The sequence below is a fragment of the Oncorhynchus tshawytscha genome, linkage group LG01 (assembly GCF_018296145.1).
Source record: "Oncorhynchus tshawytscha isolate Ot180627B linkage group LG01, Otsh_v2.0, whole genome shotgun sequence".
Classification (NCBI taxonomy): domain Eukaryota; kingdom Metazoa; phylum Chordata; class Actinopteri; order Salmoniformes; family Salmonidae; genus Oncorhynchus; species Oncorhynchus tshawytscha.
The window spans coordinates 46,338,050-46,356,981 of NC_056429.1; the positions used below are offsets into that span (position 1 = coordinate 46,338,050).

General features: G+C 44.4%; 1 long non-coding RNA gene across 1 annotated transcript; it reads right to left on the reverse strand.

Moving 5' to 3' along the window:
* Positions 1-9,360: 9,360 nt before the first annotated feature.
* Positions 9,361-18,908, reverse strand: LOC112261738. Its single transcript, XR_002955196.1, has 3 exons — positions 18,820-18,908; positions 18,334-18,612; positions 9,361-9,554 (listed from the first exon to the last, which is right to left on the reverse strand). It is a non-coding gene; the product is annotated as an uncharacterized LOC112261738 (long non-coding RNA).
* Between the last annotated feature and the right edge of the window lie 24 nt (positions 18,909-18,932).

Here is an 18,932-nt window from a genome sequence, read left to right on the forward strand (position 1 = left end):
GCAGCCGGAGCTGCCAGTCTGCATGGAGCAGCCAGAGCTGCCAGTCTGCATGGAGCAGCCAGAGCTGCCAGTCTGCATGGAGCTGCCAGAGCTGCCAGTCTGCATGGATCAGCCAGAGCTGTCAGTCTGCATGGAGCAGCCAGAGCTGTCAGTCTGCATGGAGCAGCCAGAGCTGTCAGTCTGCATGGAGCAGCCAGAGCAGCTAGAGCCTTCAGTCAGCCAGGATCCGCCAGTCAGCCATGATCTTCCAGATCTGCCAGTCAGCCATGATCTTCCAGATCCGCCAATCAGCCAGGATCCGCCAGTCAGCCAGGATCTTCCAGATCCGCCAATCAGCCAGGATCCGCCAGTCAGCCAGGATCTTCCAGATCCGCCAGTCAGCCATGATCTTCCAGAACCACCAGTCAGCCAGGATCTGCCAGAACCACCAGCTAGCCAGGATCTGCCAGAGCCAACTACCTGCCTGAGCTTCCTCTCAGTACTGGGCTTCCTCTCAGTACTGGGCTTCCTCTCGGGTTCTGTTACGCCCTGGTCTTAGTATTTTGTATATTGTAATCTAACAGCACCTGTTTGGTCAGAAGTTTACATACACTTAGGTTGGAGTCATTAAAACTTGTTTTTCAACCACTCCACAAATTTCTTGTTAACTAACTCTAGTTTTGGCAAGTCGTTTAGGACATCTACTTTGTGCATGACACAAGTCATTTTTCCAAGAATTGTTTACAGAGAGATTATTTCACTTATAATTCACTGTATCACAATTCCAGGGGGTCAGAAGTTTTACGTACACTAAGTTGACTGTGCCTTTAAAAAGCTTGGAAAATTCCAGAAAATTATGTCATGACTTTAGAAGCTAGGCTAATTGACATCATTTGAGTCAATTAGAGGTGTATCTGTGGATCTACTTCAAGGACTAGCTTCAAACTCAGTGCCTCTTTGCTTGACATCATGGGAAAATCAAAAGAAATCAGCCAAGACCTCAGATAAAATTTGTAGACCTCCACAAGTCTGGTTCATCCTTTGGAGCAATTTCCAAATGCCTGAAGGTACCACATTAATCTGTACAAACAATAGCACACAAGTATAAACACCATGAGACCACGTAGCCGTCATATCACTCAGGAAGGAGACGCGTTCTGTCTCCTAGAGATGAACGTACTTAAGTGCGAAAAGTGCAAATCAATCCCAGAACAACAGCAAAGGACCTTGTGAGTATGCTGGAGGAAACAGATACAAAAGTATTTAGATCCTCAGTAAAACGAGTCCTATATCGACATAACCTGAAAGGCCACTCAGCAAGGAAAAAGCCACTGCTCCAAAACCGCCATAAAAAAGCCAGACTACAGTTTGCAACTGACAAAGATGGTACTTTTTGGAGAAATGTCCTCTGGTCTGATGAAACAAAAATAGAACTGTTTGGCCATAATGACCATCGTTATGTTTGGGGAAAAAGGCGGAGGCTTGCAAGCCGAAGAACACCATCACACCTGTGAAGCACGTGGGTGGTAGCATCATGTTGTGGCGGTGCTTTGCTGCAGGAGGTACTAGTGCACTTCACAAAATAGATGGCATCATGAGGAATAAATTATGTGGATATATTGAAGCAACATCTCAAGACATCAGTCAGGAAGTTAAAGCTGGGTTGCAAATGGGTCTTCCAAATGGACATTGACCCCGAGCATACTTCCAAAGTTGTGGCAAAATGGCTTAAGGACAACAGAGTCAAGTTATTGGAGTGGCCATCACAAAGCCCTGACCTCAATCCTATAGAACATTTGTGGGTAGAACTGAAAAAGCATGTACGAGCAAGGAGGCCTACAAACCTGACTCAGTTACACCAGCTCTGTCAGGAGGAATGGGCCAAAATTAACTTACTGTTGGAAGCTTGTGGAAGGCTACCCGAAACATTTGACCCAAGGTAAACAATTTAAAAGGCAATGCTACCAAATACTAATTGAGTGTATTTAAAAAAAGTCCTTAAACTTCTGACCCACTGGGAATGTGATGAAAGAAATAAAAGCTGAACTAAATCACTCTATACTATTATTCTGACATTTCACCTTCTTACAGTAAAGTGGTGATCCTAACTGACCTAAAACAGGGAATTTTTACAAGGATTAAATGTCAGGAATTGTGAAAAAACGAGTTTAAATGCATTTGGCTAAGGTGTATGTATACTTCCGACTTCAACTGTAGGTCTAAAATGCACGCAGTGCTTGCTCCATACATGATTTATCTTCATCTCCAGTATTTTCCATAACTAGTCAAATTTATTCCGCACATCTGACTTCCTCTTTACCGCCTGTGCAACCAATCATTTATTTTATTTATTTGTCATGCGCTCTTTCCAATTTTGCTGTCACGTGTTACGGTGTTCAGAGTTTGTTATAACCAATTTATTGATGTGATTATGACATGCTATAGATCAGGCCCTATTGTCACCTGTATGCGACACTTACATGTCACGTAAAGAGAGCAAGGTTTGAGGGAATATGGAATGTTTTTCCTAAACAGATGAGGGATTTTGGTAACAACTTTTCAGTCAGAAATGGCTGTAATTATGTTGCAGCTTCGGCAACACGGACAGTGTGGTGGTCGCTGCAGCAGGGAGGAGGGGGAGATAACAGATGCTAGGCACAGTCACTCGCTGTCTTTCTTTTTAACACAATCAATTGCGGTCGGACTCCCTCTAGTCATTTGTGTGTCTTAATTATTTAATCAAAAGGTTCGCTTAAAGCATCAGACAAGCTCAGTGAATATAGTTGATTTGACTAAAACACATAGGATGTGTCTATATATGGAAAAATACAAATTTTAAACATTTTGACCAATCAATTGGTCGAAAGAACAGGTGACTCTTGATCGACCAATATTTGTTTTTGTCGGGGACAGCCCTAGTGGAGTCACTACAATGTTGTTGATCCATTTTCAGTTTTCTCCCATCACGACCATTGAACTCTGTTAGCTGTTTTAAAATCACCAATGGCTTCATGGTGACATCCCTAAGCAGTTTCCTTCCTGACCTGCAGCTCAGTTCAGAAGTACGACTGCATCTTTGTGTCTGGGTGGTTTAATACATCATCCACAACAATTTATTTGTAATAATGACAATTACAACAATACTGAATGAACACTTATTTTAACTTAATATAATACATCAATAAAATCAATTTAGCCTCAAATAAATAATGAAACATGTTCAATTTGGTTTCAATAATGCAAAAACAAAGTGTTGGAGAAGAAAGTAAAAGTGCAATATGTGCCATGTAAGAAAGCTAACGTTTAAGTTCCTTGCTCAGAACATGAGAACATATGAAAGCTGGTGGTTCCTTTTAACATGAGTCTTCAATATTCCCAGGTAAGAAGTTTTAGATTGTAGTTATTATAGGAATTATAGGACTATTTCTCTCTATACCATTTGTATTGCATATATCTTTGGCTATTGGATGTTCTTATAGGCACTTTAGTATTGCCAGTGTAACTGTATAGCTTCCGTACCTCTCCTCGCTCCTACCTGGGCTCGAACCAGGAACACAACGACAACAGCCACCCTCGAAGCAGCGTTACCCATGCAGAGCAAGGGGAACAACTACTCCCAAGTCTCAGAGCGAGTGACGTTTGAAACGCTATTTGCGCGCACCCCGCTAACTAGCTAGCCATTTCACATCACATCGTTACACCAGCCTAATCTCGGGAGTTGATAGGCTTGAAGTCATAAACAGCAGAGCTGCTGGCAAAACACACTAAATTATTAATTATAACATAATAACACACAGAAATGCAAGCCTTAGGTCATTAATATGGTCGAATCCGAAAACGATCATCTCGAAAACAAGATGTTTTTTTCTTTCAGTGAAATACGGAACCGTTCCGTATTTTATCTAACGGGTGGCATCCATCAGTCTAAATATTCCTGTTACATTGCACAACCTTCAAAGTTATGTCATAATTACGTAAAATTCTGGCAAATTAGTTCGCAATGAGCCAGGCGGCACAAACTGTTGTATATACCCTGACTCTGCGTGCAATGAACGCAAGAGAAGTGACACAATTTCACCTGGTTAATAATTGCCTGCTAACCTGGATTTCTTTTAGCTAAACATGCAGGTTTAAAAATATATACTTCTGTGTATTGATTTTAAGAAAGGCATTGGTGTTTATGGTTAGGTACACGTTGGAGCAACGACAGTCCTTTTTCGCGAATGCACACTGCATCGATTATATGCAACGCAGGACACGCAAGGTGCATAGCCCGGTGCGGTACATTCCAGCTCCGCGTATCAGCCAGGCTAGAGTGGGCATCGAGCCAAGTGCCATGAAGCCAGCTCTACGCATCTGGTCTCCAGTGCGTCTCCTTGGGCTGGCTTACATGGCACCAGCCTTGCGCACGGTGTCCCCGGTTCGCCTGCATAGCCCAGTGCGGGCTATTCCACCTCGCTTCACTGGCAGGGCGACCGAGACCATTCAACCGGGTAAGGTTGGGCAGGCTCGGTGCTCAAGAGCCCCAGTGCGCCTGCACGGTCCGGTCTATCCGTCACCACCTCCACGCACCAGCCCTCCGGTGGCAGCCCCCCGCACCAGGCTGTCTCTCCGGCTCATCCTTACAGGGGCTCCCGCCTGTCCAGCGCTGCCGGAGCCTTCCTACTCTCCAGCACTGCCGGAGTCTCCCGCCTGTCCGGCGCTGCTGCCGGAATCTCCCTCCTGTCCGGCGCTGCTGCCGGAGTCTGAGGCGCCAGAGCCCCTCAGCCCAGAGGCGCCAGAGCCCCTCAGCCCAGAGGCGCCAGAGCCCCTCAGCCCAGAGGCGCCAGAGCCCCTCAGCCCAGAGGCGCCAGAGCCCCTCAGCCCAGAGGCGCCAGAGCCCCTCAGCCCAGAGGCGCCAGAGCCCTCAGCCCAGAGGCGCCAGAGCCCCGCAGCCCAGAGGCGCCAGAGCCCCGCAGCCCAGAGGCGCCAGAGCCCCTCAGCCCAGGCGAGAGCCCCTCAGCCCAGAGGCGCCAGAGCCCCTCAGCCCAGAGGCGCCAGAGCCCCTCAGCCCAGAGGCGCCAGAGCCCCTCAGCCCAGAGGCGCCAGAGCTCAGCCCAGAGGCGCCAGAGCCCCTCAGCCCCGAGCTGCCGCCCCTCTGCCCAGAGGCGCCAGAGCCCCTCAGCCCCGAGCTGCCGCCCCTCTGCCCCGAGCTGCCGCCCCTCTGCCCCGAGCTGCCGCCCCTCTGCCCCGAGCTGCCGCCCCTCTGTCCCGAGCTGCCGCCCCTCTGTCCCGAGCTGCCGCCCCTCTGTCCCGAGCTGCCGCCCCTCAGTCCAGTGGGGTCATTAAGTAGGGTCGCCGTGGCTAGGAGGCCACGGAAGCGGACAAGGTGGGGGACTAAGACTACGGTGAAGTGGGGGCCACGTCCAGCACCAGAGCCGCCACCGCGGACAGATGCCCACCCAGACCCTCCCCAATAGGTTCAGGTTTTGCGGCCGGAGTCCACACCTTGGGGGGGGGGGTACTGTCACACCCTGACCATAGTTTGCTTTGCATGTTTCTATGTTTTGGTTGGTCAGGGTGTGATCTGAGTGGGCATTCTATGTTGGATGTCTTGTTTGTCTATTTCTATGTCTGGCCTGATATGGTTCTCAATCAGAGGCAGGTGTTAGTCATTGTCTCTGATTGGGAACCATATTTAGGTAGCCTGGGTTTCACTGTGTGATTGTTCCTGTCTCTGTGTTTTGCACCAGATAGGGCTGTTTTAGGTTTTCGCACGTTTGTTGTTTTGTTAGTTTATTCGTGTACAGTTTCTTTATTAAAGTACAATGAATAGCAACCACGCTGCATTTTGGTCCGCCTCTACTTCACCTAAAGAAAACCGTTACAGATACTTAAGGATGACTTGGACATGAAGCATGAAAATGCAAATAAAGGTACCATTGACTTACATTGGATGCAAAAAAAAGTTAGTGGACAAAACCAAAGCATGGGGGGGTTCTTAAAAAAAACAACCCTGGAACCGCACCATCTAGTGGTCAGAACCTGGTAATATCAGGATGTAGGACAGGACAAAAGCCAAACAACTTTAATTACTAATTTCTCTGAACAGGGGTTTGAAAACCATCACCAAATTCACTGGGAATACATTACACAGGATGAAGAACCGCAGCTTTTCAGACATAGAGAACTAATACTATATGCTCGTTGTTGGGGTGGGATTGGCATGGGGGGGGGGTGGCTTTTGACCACTTCTTTGTATTCCTCATGTCTAACTCACTGTTGGAAAAAAAGTTGGGTCCAAATCAGGTGCTCGGTACTATATTTATTGAATATTATATAATAATATAACAATTTGGGTGCAATCAATTAGTTTAGTTTCACAGAGATAAAGAATAATCTAAGATGGTGGGTGTCAATCCTTTCTCGTGCTTTTTGAGGTTGAACGACCCCGCTGTCATAGCTGGCTTGATAATTTGCCACACATGATTAACTGAGCTATGTAGGCTCTACATTTTACACCTGGTTTAGCTAGCTAATGATCCTGCTCTGCAGTAAGTTAAGAAGTTACAGTTCAAGCCATTTCTGCTGTAACATCCAGATTGGTGCATCATTCATTGACATTGGCTACATCTCCTCTCTATGGTGTGCTGTCTGAGATTGAGGTTCTCCAGTACATCTATCTGGATGAGCTGCAGATTAACAGAAGAGATGATGGGTGAGCCACTCTATTTGATGATAGTGGTGTTCTGGTGCCTTGACCTCACTTCGATGGTAGCAGGATTTTGCTGACTCATGAATCTGTATAATAACCAGCTGTAGCCTGATTGCAGATCTGTTTGTGCTGGTGTGACATAGCAACAAATGACAAAACAACTTGGTTCACCTTAAGCACATACAGTACAGATCGGTGACCAGACTATAATACTATAGGCACACAAACACCACACACACCATTGTATCAGAGGTGCAGTGTGCTAGTTAGGTATGTCGCATCACGAGGATGGGCCAAATAGAGGAATATTGCAGGTCTGTTGCATCATACTCAGCTGATTGTTGCGTTCCCTCTGTATTCAACATCCTGTCCTGCCAACTGCTCTTTGAAGAGAACTATCAGCCTTCACACTTAAACAGACATCTCTTTCTGCTCTCTTTTCTATCCCTGGGTGTTTTACTATAGCACATGACTGATTAGCCTCCCCCGGACAATAGATAAGACTAGATGAATAGCTGATAGACTTCAGACTTTGAAGTATGTGCGTGTGTTTAATTGAAATTCTCTGTTGCTCTCTCTTATAGGGGATGGGAGGTGAGTCTGGTTCTATATCCCTCCACGGGTGAAGATTCCCTCTCTCAGTTTGTGCGACTCACCCTGACTTTGACTCTCAACTTGCAGTTATGCTCATATTCCCTGCGTCCTTGTCCTTTGCAATCCCCCAAATATATTCCCCATCCCCTGGTTTTAGGGCATGTATTTAGGTTACTTGTGTAAAAAAAAAAAAGATTTGTGTGCCCACCTAAATATACTGGCCTTCCCTGCTCCTGGAGAGCTACCTACAGGGTGTGTACACTTTTGTGTATTGGTGCAGGTATGTAACAGAAGTCTGCTTACCCAGTAGCACCGGAGTTGAAGGGTCCCTATGTGAGTTTTGAGACAACCCTCCATGTAGCAACAACACTTCCTGTAATATTGTTTCTGAATCATGTGAAAGTTTCAGCTTTCAGAATCCTGCTCTGTCCCTTTCGTTCTCAGGGCATGCCACTTCCAATGTTATACACTGATCTCTCTCTCTTCCTAAGTATCCCTCCTCTCCTCCCTCCATTTTCATCCACAACCCTCGGGGGTCTTTCTGATGACAAGCTGTGCAGGTAACTAGAGGAAATCTGTTGTCCTCTTAGGTTCATTGTAGTCTTATCCACTGCTCTGATGAAGCGTTGTTAAAAAAATGTTGTGTCCCCTGTTGCTTGTATTGCTCCCAGATTTCTCTCTCTAAGTGTGCAGAAATGTCTGCAGAAAGAGGCGGTGTCCTGCCTGGGTTCTGCTGTGTTGTACCAGCTCATTGAGGCCAGTTTTCTTTCTCGCTTTATTTCCCCCTCTCTCGCTCCGTTTCCCTAATTTTCTCTTTCTCTCACTCCCTCTGTTCTTAGTTGGAGACCACAGTAATTTAAGTACTGTATTTGTGATATTAAAATTAGAACTGTGGCTCGAGGATGCCCTTTGACCTGATTTTATTTAATTTAGAAATGTATAAATAGAGATGAATATCCGAGGACAGCCCCGGACAGGGCCAAACAGGAAGGATATAACCCCACCCACTTTGCCCAAGCACAGCCCCCACACCACTAGAGGGATATCTTCAACCACCAACTTACCATCCTGAGACAAGGCTGAGTATAGCCCACAAAGATCTCCGCCATTGCACAACCCAAGGGAGGGAGAGGCAGGCCAGAGGCAGGGAGAGGCAGACCCCACACCCACCCAGGGACACCGGTCCCCCCCACCGACCATCTGGACAAACTCTCTCTGTCCTCAGAGAAACATGACAACCTCTACAGTGCTCCTCCTGCCAACTTTCACAACGCACCAATCAAGGCCAGACTTCAGGAGAACTCTAGCCACCCAGACCTGGGACAAGCACAGTTAAGCCAATTGGAGAAGGAAGAAGGGGAGGGACGTACAGAGCTAGGCCTACAAGAGGCTCCTAAAGACGGTCAGCAAATCAAGCAAATCAAGCCTGGACACTTCTAAAATAGACATCCCATCCAACAACGGCATGGAAATGGAGCCTGGCCGAGGCCATAGAGAGAGCGGAAGGAGGAGGGGCCCTCGCGGTTCAGTGCAACAGCCTGACCAATGGCAAGATAGGCAATTCAGAGGAACAGACCAATGGGATGCCCGGAGGAGCGGGTACCATTGCCACTGGGATGGGTGCCGTCAGCGAAGCAGGGGAGCTGCCAACTATCCCGTAGCAGAAAAGGCAGAGCTCACATGGCTGGTGGGAGGGGCTTCCATCAGAGTGTGGTAGAGGGAGATGTGGGGAGAGATGCTGCTGCTCTATGACAAAGGGACAAAAGAGGAACTAAGAACAACTATGTCTATACCTCAATTTACATTCTCGACACACCTAAAATAAAGCTTTGCACTGTCTGGTACCTAGATTAACCGGTGTGTCCTGCCTTCTTTCCTATTGCTGTTTGAATTGTTGTCCATGGGCAGTTTAGTTTATGCTGAAGCATTCTTTTTACTGCATAAGATAAAGAAATGACGGGCCACATTTGTCTGAGGGAACATACAGCATATTTATTATTGACAGAAATCAGCTGAAATTGACCTGCCTTGAACATCACACACTTCAACTTATTTTCCCCCACCCTCTTCCTTTTCCCACCCCTTATTTCTGCATACCAACCCCTCCCCCTGGGCGTCCAGCCTCACCCCCAGCCCAGTAGTAGTAGTTGTAGGCCGGACAAGAGCCCTCCTGCTGGAAGTCTGGCCGCTGCAAACGCGGCCCAGTGGGGACACTGACAACCCGGGGAAGCGTTGCACTGGCCTGGAGATGTTTCTGTACTTCAGGGTTTTAGGAAAACAGCTCCACCTGAGAGTGGGACAGGAGTATGAAAGGATAAGCTTAGGCACTGCACATTATTTATGAGGGATACCTGGAGAAAATCGGACCTCTGTAATAAAAATGTATGGCCCTCCCTTCAGTAAAATATATTTTTACCTGACCCTCCCTGAACGCTTGAAAAAAAAAGTGACCCTCCCCTATACCCCAAATAATAATTAAAAAGGTGCATTATGCAGAAATCACTCCGCGGTTTCCTGGTTGCAAAAATGCTAATAGTCACCTGATTTCAGTAACGAAACAAGCAATGTAGAGAATGAATACTGTCTAAACCCCTGTGAAATATACACTGCATGACCAAAAGTAAGTGGACACCTGCTTGTCGAACATCTCATTCCAAAATCATGGGCATTAATATGGAGTTGATCCCCCCCTTTGCTGCTGTAACAACCTCCACTCTTCTAGGAAGGCTTTCCACTAGATCGATGTTGGAACATTGCTGCTTTCATTCAGCCACGTGCATTAGTGAGGTCAGGCACTGATGACTGATGGTTGGGGAGATTAGGCCTGGCTTTGCAGTCAGCATTCCAATTCATCCCAAAGGTGTTCGATGTGGTTGAGGTCAGGGCTCTGCAGGTCAGTCAAATTCTGCCACACCGATCTCGACAAACCATTTCTGTATGGACTTCGCTTTGTGCATGGGGGCATTGTCATTACAGTTGGCACTACACATTCGGGCAGGTAGTGTTCTCCTGGCATCCGCCAAACCCAGATTTGTCCATCGGACTGCCAAATGGTGTGATTCATCACTCCAGAGAACGCGTTTCCACTGCTCCAATTGTGGAGAGCTTTACACCAATCCAGCTGACGCTTGGCATTACGCATGGTGATCTTAGGCATGTGTGTGGCTGCTCGGCCATGGAAACCCCTTTCATGAAGCTCCGATGAACAGTTCAGAGGCAGTTTGGAACTAGGTAGTGAGTGTTGCAACTGAAGACAGGTGATTTTTATGTGCTACGCGCTTCAGCACTCCCGTTCTGTGAGCTTGTGTGGCCTACCACTTAGCAGCTGAGCCGTTGTGGCTCTTAGACTTTCTACTTCACAATAACAGCACTTACAGTTGACCCGGGCACTTCTAGCAGTGCACAAATTTGACGGACTGACTTGTTGGAAAGGTGGCATCCTATGATGGTGCCACGTTGAAAGTCACTAAGCTCTTCAGTAAGGCCATTCTACTGCCAATGTTTGTCTATGGAGATTGTATGGCTGTGTGCTTGATTTTATACACCTGTCAGCAATGGGTGATGCTGATATAGCCGAATTCACTCATCTGAATGGGTGTCCACATACTTTTGTGTGTATATATATATTTTCCATAACCAAAAGTATTGTATTTTCAGCTGTTTGAAGCTGGTGCACAAAACCTAATGTTAAAGACCACAAAAATGAAACTTAAGAACACAAAGCATAGAAATAGCAAACAGAACAGATCTACCACTTCTTATTCTTGCTTTCACTGAGAATGACAGATCTATAACTCACATTTCTATGTGAATTTGGTCAGTTGCCCAAAAAGTTACATATTGCAGCATTAAAACAAAGTGGATAGCAGAGAACATGCCTACCATTTACCCTCACTCCTAGGACAAACCAGAGCCTTAGATATACAATTTTAGAAACTGTTCTGAGTTTTGTAAACATTACATGGCAAAGTAGCCAGAAGATTGTGGATTCGCAGACTGCAGACAAGGTTGAAAATAACTCCATTATAATAAAAGCACTACACGAATACAGTACATCTCTTTATTTGCGGTCTGATAAAAAATGGATAAACATCGACATTGATAAACATCGACACAATTAAATAAATAGTGTGCACGAATTGGCGGGAGTCGTGCCTATAGTACGTCGTCACCACACACCCATCCCCTTATTCTGGTCTCGACATTTTAAATTATGCTTGAGACATGATCCTCACAAATAAGCAGTAACCTCAAACATTTTCAGGACGTAAGTGTTCATTTTCCCTTCAACTGAAATCCTTACCGTTCAGTATTTCTAAACACCCCCCTTAAACACACACTACCCAAACTAATGGACATGTTACAGCAAGTCAGCATGGCATATTCCAAACGAGCACTGGGTACTTGATACATATTGACCAATATGGGTATGTCCATTTGGCGAATGTAGATTGGTGGAGGAAGTAAAGGAACATCATAGCAGTTGCCCCGAGGCAGATGAACTCTTTGCCCAGGCCCTCAACTCTGTTCACTAACCTTTTGGCGATGAGGTGGCACAAACTTCCCTGCATAGGCCTTTGTTGAACCAGGTAAGGGAGTATTCTCTCCCAAACTATGCACAGTGGACACTGAGGTTGTCCCCCCCCCCCACCAGTGACTTCTGTGCCATACCCAGGAACATTTTGAGAAGCACTCATTTTCTCAGAGCACACCCTCTCCTCTTCAGGCTCCAGATAGGTCATAATAAATTCAGTGTCAGTCAATGTCAAGATGAAAACCTCACACACTCATCATAGGGCAGACACTCCTGCAGAGCAACCGCAACCCCCACATAGGAAGAGCATAAGAGCAGGAAGGAGACAGTTTGGCCTCCAAAATGGCGTCCTCACCAGGGGCCGACTGGTAACTGACCCCGCCCTTATAAATCAAACTATAAATCAAACTATCAACTATTACAGGCGGAGGCGTTTCACATTATTCACTTAGTCTACCACAGCATTCCCCCCCGCTTTTTATGGAAGCCCCAGAAACTTTCCATACCCCCCTACATACAGTACAAGTCAAAAGTTTGGACACACCTACTCATTCAAGAGTTTATTTTTACTATTTTCTACATTGTAGAATAATGGTGAATACATCAAAACTAGGAAATAACACATACGGAATCATGTAGTAACCAAAAATAAAATATATTTCGTATCGCTGCAGAATGCTGTTGTAGCCATGCTGGTTCAGTGTGCCTTGAATTCTAAATAAATCCTAGACTATGTCACCAGCAAATCAACCCCACACCATCACACATCCTCCTCTGTGCTTCACGGTGGGAACCACACATGCTGAGATCATCCGTTCACCTACTCTGCATTTCACAGAGCGGTTGAAACCATTTTTTTTTCTCAAATTTGGACTCATCAGACCAAATGACAGATTTCCACCAGTCTAATGTCCATTGCTCAAATTTCTTGGCCCAAGCAAGTCTTCTTCTTATTGGTGTCCTTTAGTAGTGGTTTAATAGGCAGCAATTCAACCATGAAGGCCTCACACAGTCTCCTCTGAACAGTTGATGTTGAGATGTGTCTGTTACTTGATCTCTGTGAAGCATTTATTTGGGCTGCAATCTGAGGTGCAGGTAATTGCCGATTTCTGAGGCTGGTAACTAATGAACTTATCCTCTGCAGCAGAGGTAACTCTGGGTCTTCTTTTCCTGTGACATTCCTCATGAGAGACACTTTCATCATAATGCTTGATAGTTTTTGCGACTGCACTTCAAGAAACTTTCAAAGTACTTGAAATTCTCCTCATTGACTGTCCTTTGTCTTAAAGTAATGGTTATCTTTGATTATTTGAGCTGTTCTTGCAAACATGCTACAGCTATGGCTGTAGCCAAGAACTTACAGATGGAAATTATTCCTAGGTTGGGTCTGGCATCCAAATTAAGGTCGGACAATGGCACACATTTTGTAAATAGTGTTATTCAAACTATTTCTGAGAGTCTGTGAAGGTTGTTGAGAAATCTATGTGGGTTCACTCCAGCCACTGCAGGAAGATGCCATACGACCCAGTCCAAGCTGTACCAGAGGATGAATCGCTGCAGAGGACCTAGCTGGCCATGGGAGGATCAGGGACAGATTCTGTGTATCCTGTTTGTAGCTTTTCTGGCTAGCCTCTTTATTGCAGCTGCTGTATGGACTCTGAAGGGATCAGAGCAGACCAGAGGAGGTGATGACAGGAATGCTAACAGTCTGACCAATTCCAGTGCAGTCCCACGGCGGGACTTAAATAACAGCCGCTCAAACAGAAATAAACGTTCAGCAACTTGGTGGTATCACCAAGAGACGCTGAACATTTCAACACCATGGAAAGACAATGTATGGTATGATATGCTGACGATTCACGTCAGACAACGGAAAAATGGGACTTGTATAGCATGCCTTCCCACCCCTACTAGTTCAATTTCTATGTTCACTCTGTATAATAACCTATAAAGTGTAGTGAGTACTAAATGTGTTGTGCTACTAATGACATACTGTGTTCATCTGTACAAACACCATGGGACCACGCAGCCGTCATACCACTCAGGAAGGAGAAGCGTTCTCTCTCCTAGAGATGAACGTACTTTGGTCTGAAAAGTGCAAATCAATCCCAGAACAACAGCAAAGGACCTTGTGAAGATGCTGGAGGAAACAGGTACAAAAGTATTTATATCCACAGTAAAACGAGTCCTATACTGACATAACCTGAAAGGCCGCTCAGCAAGGAAGAAGCCACTGTTCCAAAACCGCCATAAAAAAGCCTGACTAAGGTTTGCAACTGCACATGGGGACAAAGATCGTACTTTTTGGAGAAATGTCCTCTGGTCTGATGAAACAAAAATAGAACGAGGAATGAGGAATGAAAATGATGTGGATATATTGAAGCAACATCTCAAGACATCAGTTAAAGCTTGGTCGCAAATGGGTCTTCCAAATGGACAATGACCCCAAGCATACTTCCAAAGTTGTGGCAAAATGGCTTAAGGATGACAAAGTCAAGGTATTGGATTGGCCATCACAAAGCCCTCAATCCTATAGAAAATTTGTGGGCAGAACTGAAAAAGTGTGTGCAAGCAAGGAGGCCTACAAACCTGACTAAGTTACTTACACCAGCTCTGTCAGGAGGAATGGGCCAAAATTCACCCAACTTATTGTGGGAAGCTTGTGGAAGGCTGTAGTTCAGCATCGTCGTGGTTCTATGATATGTTAGGCCCACGGGGTACTCTGATGTTACAAGTTCTCCTCCAAGTAGCGATTGTGCTATGCCTTATGTTTTGTGCCTGTTCTATTTTGATAACATGTATGAGGGCTTTATTGCTGAAATGGGGTGGGGTTGCTCTGGGCCCTGACAAATCCTGAATGATGCCTCTGCTAACAAAGGATGATAGAACAGAGGATGAGGACCCTAATTTGAATGAGTTGCCAAACTATTTATCTTATGATGAAGGTGATGATGAAGAATGCCCACCTGTTTCGAATAATAGTAAACGTGTTTTTATAACTGAAGTTATTTTTTATTAAACTCCATTGTTGCATATACTGCATTATGCATTGAATATTTGCTTTTCACTCTCTATGAAGATATAGGCTTAAATCGTATAAACTGTATGTATCTTCTGTTTTTCTTCATGGCTCATGCCGGTGACTGTATCATAGACAAAGACAAATTGGTAGAATGTGTTGGCGGTTGAAATGGGAGACAGTGCTAAGGTTTTTGGGAGGATGTTGAGTCTGTGATAGAGCTGTCACATGCAGCAACCAATGCAATTAATTATTGTTTTTATGTTTCTTGTTTTATGAAGAATGTATGCACCACTATGTGGAAGTAAAACCTCAATGAACCAACGAATGGTTATTTACAATGGTAATATACTAGTGCAAGGAAGTTTTTGTTACTGGAAGTTTGAGTTGGAAGTGGTTTGTTTTATTTGTACTAATGTTTTTTTAAAGTTGTAATCCTATTTTAAATTGAGACTAGGTTTCAAGATGGGGGGGAATGTCGTAGAATCACAACATTATGTTAATCACATGACTTTTATATTAGAATGTAAACCTATATTAGTACTCACACTGTCTGTTTTTCTTAGAGGCAACAGAATAGGATTGTTAAAACTTTCATGTGTCTGTGTGAAGAGAGAGAAGCCTGAGATTTAACGCTGACAAGTAGATTTACGATGGCCTGGTGATAACCTAAAGACTGCATTGCATTCCAATCCATGATTGTCTGTGTGCCTGTCTGTCGGTAACAGGGAAAACCAATCACCAGTTTTTTTAAGGAAAAGATTTAGTATTCTAGGTTGCATTAGTATTGTTTGTATAAGCAAGCAGTAAATGAACTAGAGACAGGTATTTGGCACCATGTAAATATTGATGTCTGTTGCATGAGAGCACAATGTGCCTTCTGTATAATTTCAACATATCTGTTCTTTGTCACAAGGACTCAGGAAGACTATAAAGAGTTGTAACCAAATCCTGTTTATTTGGGCTTTAACTCTACACCATTGGGTGACTTAACATTCCATTACTGCAGTAATTACTAATTAAGTGAATTGTTTTGAAGAAATCTACAAGTCTCTCCTTTGATTGGAATAATTCCAGAACACATGCAATCATTTGAACTTTCTTGCTATTTTTATATAGGAACATAAAACTAAAACTGAGGGAGCCAGGTACACTCATGATCCTCATACCAGATAATTGCCAAACTCGTGTTTCTAAAAGTGAATGCCTGCAACATATACGCTGGGAGTCGGAAAGCAAGTGCAGGTGGTGAGTTTAATAATAAACGGCACATCAACCAATATAACAAATACGAGTAGCATAGAGACATGAAACACATAAACAATACTGACTGGGGAAAGAACCTAAGGGAGTGCCAGATATAGGGGAGGTAATAAGTGAGGTAATGGAGTCCAGGTGTGTCTGATGATGACGTGCAGGTGCGCGTAATGATTGATGCCAGGACCAATGGCTAGTATACCAGTGACGGCGAATCCCAGAGGGGAGTAGATGTGACATTGACTGTGTGATGAAAATGTTATTGTGTGTATGAATGTATGTTTAGCACAATGGTGCTTTTCTAATAACCAACTTGGTTGGGTTCATGCGAGTGACTGATTGTGAGGATTCCTACTTTGTACAATCAATCACTGAATCAATTTGGCACTATGCCCAGAACATTGCTCTGGGAACTAGGAGTGATGATACAATAGCTCAGTTTCAAGGTAAGAAGCCTGGTGTGGTATCAGTCAGGCTCATGCAGGAACCAACCATGCTTTAATGACTTGTTTGTGTAGCAGTATGAAGTTTCATCAGGCTTGTATTGAGTTTGTAAACCTCTCTGGCCGTGATAATAACAATTGCTTCATTTGCTTTGTATTTGAGTCCTTAGTGGTGAATTTCCACGACAACTGTATAGCCTAAGGAATTTGTTTCACTTAATTCTAAGTAGTAACTATAAATGTAAATTTTATACAGTAACTGTGAAATTTATTGCCATGTGGTTGAAATTTTGAATGCTCATGCCAGCCTGTAGTTGTCACAAACGCTTCACAATTGATTTCTTAAATGGCAACATATAGAAATAATAATGAATTTCCTTCTGACTTGCTCCTGAACGATGGTGTTTAATAGACTGTTGAAATGATCACCACAATCACACAATAGTGTACTTCCCAAGCAAAATAAAAAAAAGTATCCTCTACTATAGAAGTTTGTAGCGAAGCCTCTGAACATCATGGACACAAACCAAAGCTATCCTGTATGTAGAGCCACGTCTTTCCCCTGCATTGTACAGCTTGTTTCTAGCATAAAGCATCGTGGACTAAAGCGTTGTTAAAGAATCCGGTCCATTTGAATTAAAAACATCTTAACCTAACAAGGGGTAGGGCCTACAATTTTACCCATTTATCTTCAAATAAATACCCCCTCAAACCGAGCCATGGTTTTAACTTAACACACCGAGCCCTTCACTGACACTGAGCTATTTAAGGAGTGTATGGTAACTGAAGGAATTGGCTGACAAAATCTATAGATGGTAGACTATAATTTAATTTGTCAAACAGGTAGGCATACCTCTTTCTTGAATAGAAAGAAACTGGCTCCAACACAAAGCCCTCTTCCTGCTAGTAGCCAAGGCAAATTAAAATGAAGACTGCTTAAAATAATTAGGCCTACTTTCAGCACTGACATGCTGTCCATCTCCATGGCTGCTGCTTCATAGTTATGTAAATTACTTTGAATATGACTTATTGTGAGGTTAATAACTCTGACAAATAGCTTCATTATGGGCAATGAAATATTATTTGTATTATTAAATAGAGCAGTAGCAAGCGTACCTCCGGTCCTCATCTTCACGCTCTTTCTCTATTGAATTTTTGGGACAAATAGTTTTTTTGCCGAAGAAGCCTTTCACTTGCTTCCTGAAGTGCCACCGTATACAGCACAGCCATTGGTTAGCCAGAACAAAGGGATTTACATCAGCAAGAGCAGGGCAGGCCAAAGCTCATGATTGTGGTAGCCTAGTTTTATAAACACACTCCCAGTGCATTTCCCCCAGGACTGAGTTTGGGAAACGCTGGCCTAGGCATATAGTATAGGCTATGGATCACTTGATTGAGACCCCACTAGGCGCACTTGATATTGCGTGCCCAGCAGAGATTCAGGGATGAGGGGCAGAATTGGGCACACATTGAGATATAATAAGCAACTCATTCTCAAACACTGAGCAATATGACATTTAATCTATTACAAATTACAAGACCTCCCCTGGACTAAAAAAATAAAAAATACTAAACAGTCCCCCTGACTGAAATTGAAAAAGCCCGAACCACCCCCATTTCCCTCTGGGTAACAATTGTGCAAATTTTGACCACTCCCTTAGGCTTCTTCAATGGCTCAGGAAAATATAATAAAGCTGCACACATCTTTCATTTGACTAAGGAGAACACTTGTTGGAGTGTAAGCCAACCTAATGCATCATTGTGGCAATCCCACTCAACCAATCGACAAGTCAGCCCACCACCATTCACTCACCCTCAGCGGGGTTGCATACGTTTTTCAGGAAGCAGAGGTGAAGAATCAAACCGGATGCTTCCTGTTTCTTCCAGCTCCGCTCAGGCTTTTCTTTTATGCCTGCTATGTCAGGTTACCACTCACTAGATCTCTCCGCATCTTGATTGGTTCTAAGAACATGGTCCATTTCATCGCAGGTGGGGGTGGTCAGAGAACCCTGGTAGCGGTAGAACTTGGTGAGGTCCACACTTCCTAGCAGATCACTGATGGATAGTGGCTGCACTATGTCAACTGATGAACCTGAGACAGGAGAGTAGTATGAAAAATACTAGTAACACCACTATCAAGGGGAGAAGGCTCTCCCCTTGTTAGTGCCCTAAAAGCAGTGGAGTTTTCACTTTGCTCTTTCTCTCTCTGTATCTATCTCTGCAAATCCAAATGAGCTACATTGGCATAAAAATACAGAATATAAGTACTTTAAAGCTAGCTGGCACCACTGCTCCTCACCCTTCTCTGTTATATTCAGCAGATATGTCAAAGTCCTCCAGGATTCCACATGCCATTGCTCACCTGTCACCTGGAATCCATGGAATGTGTTGATGATAGCATGGATAATAAGT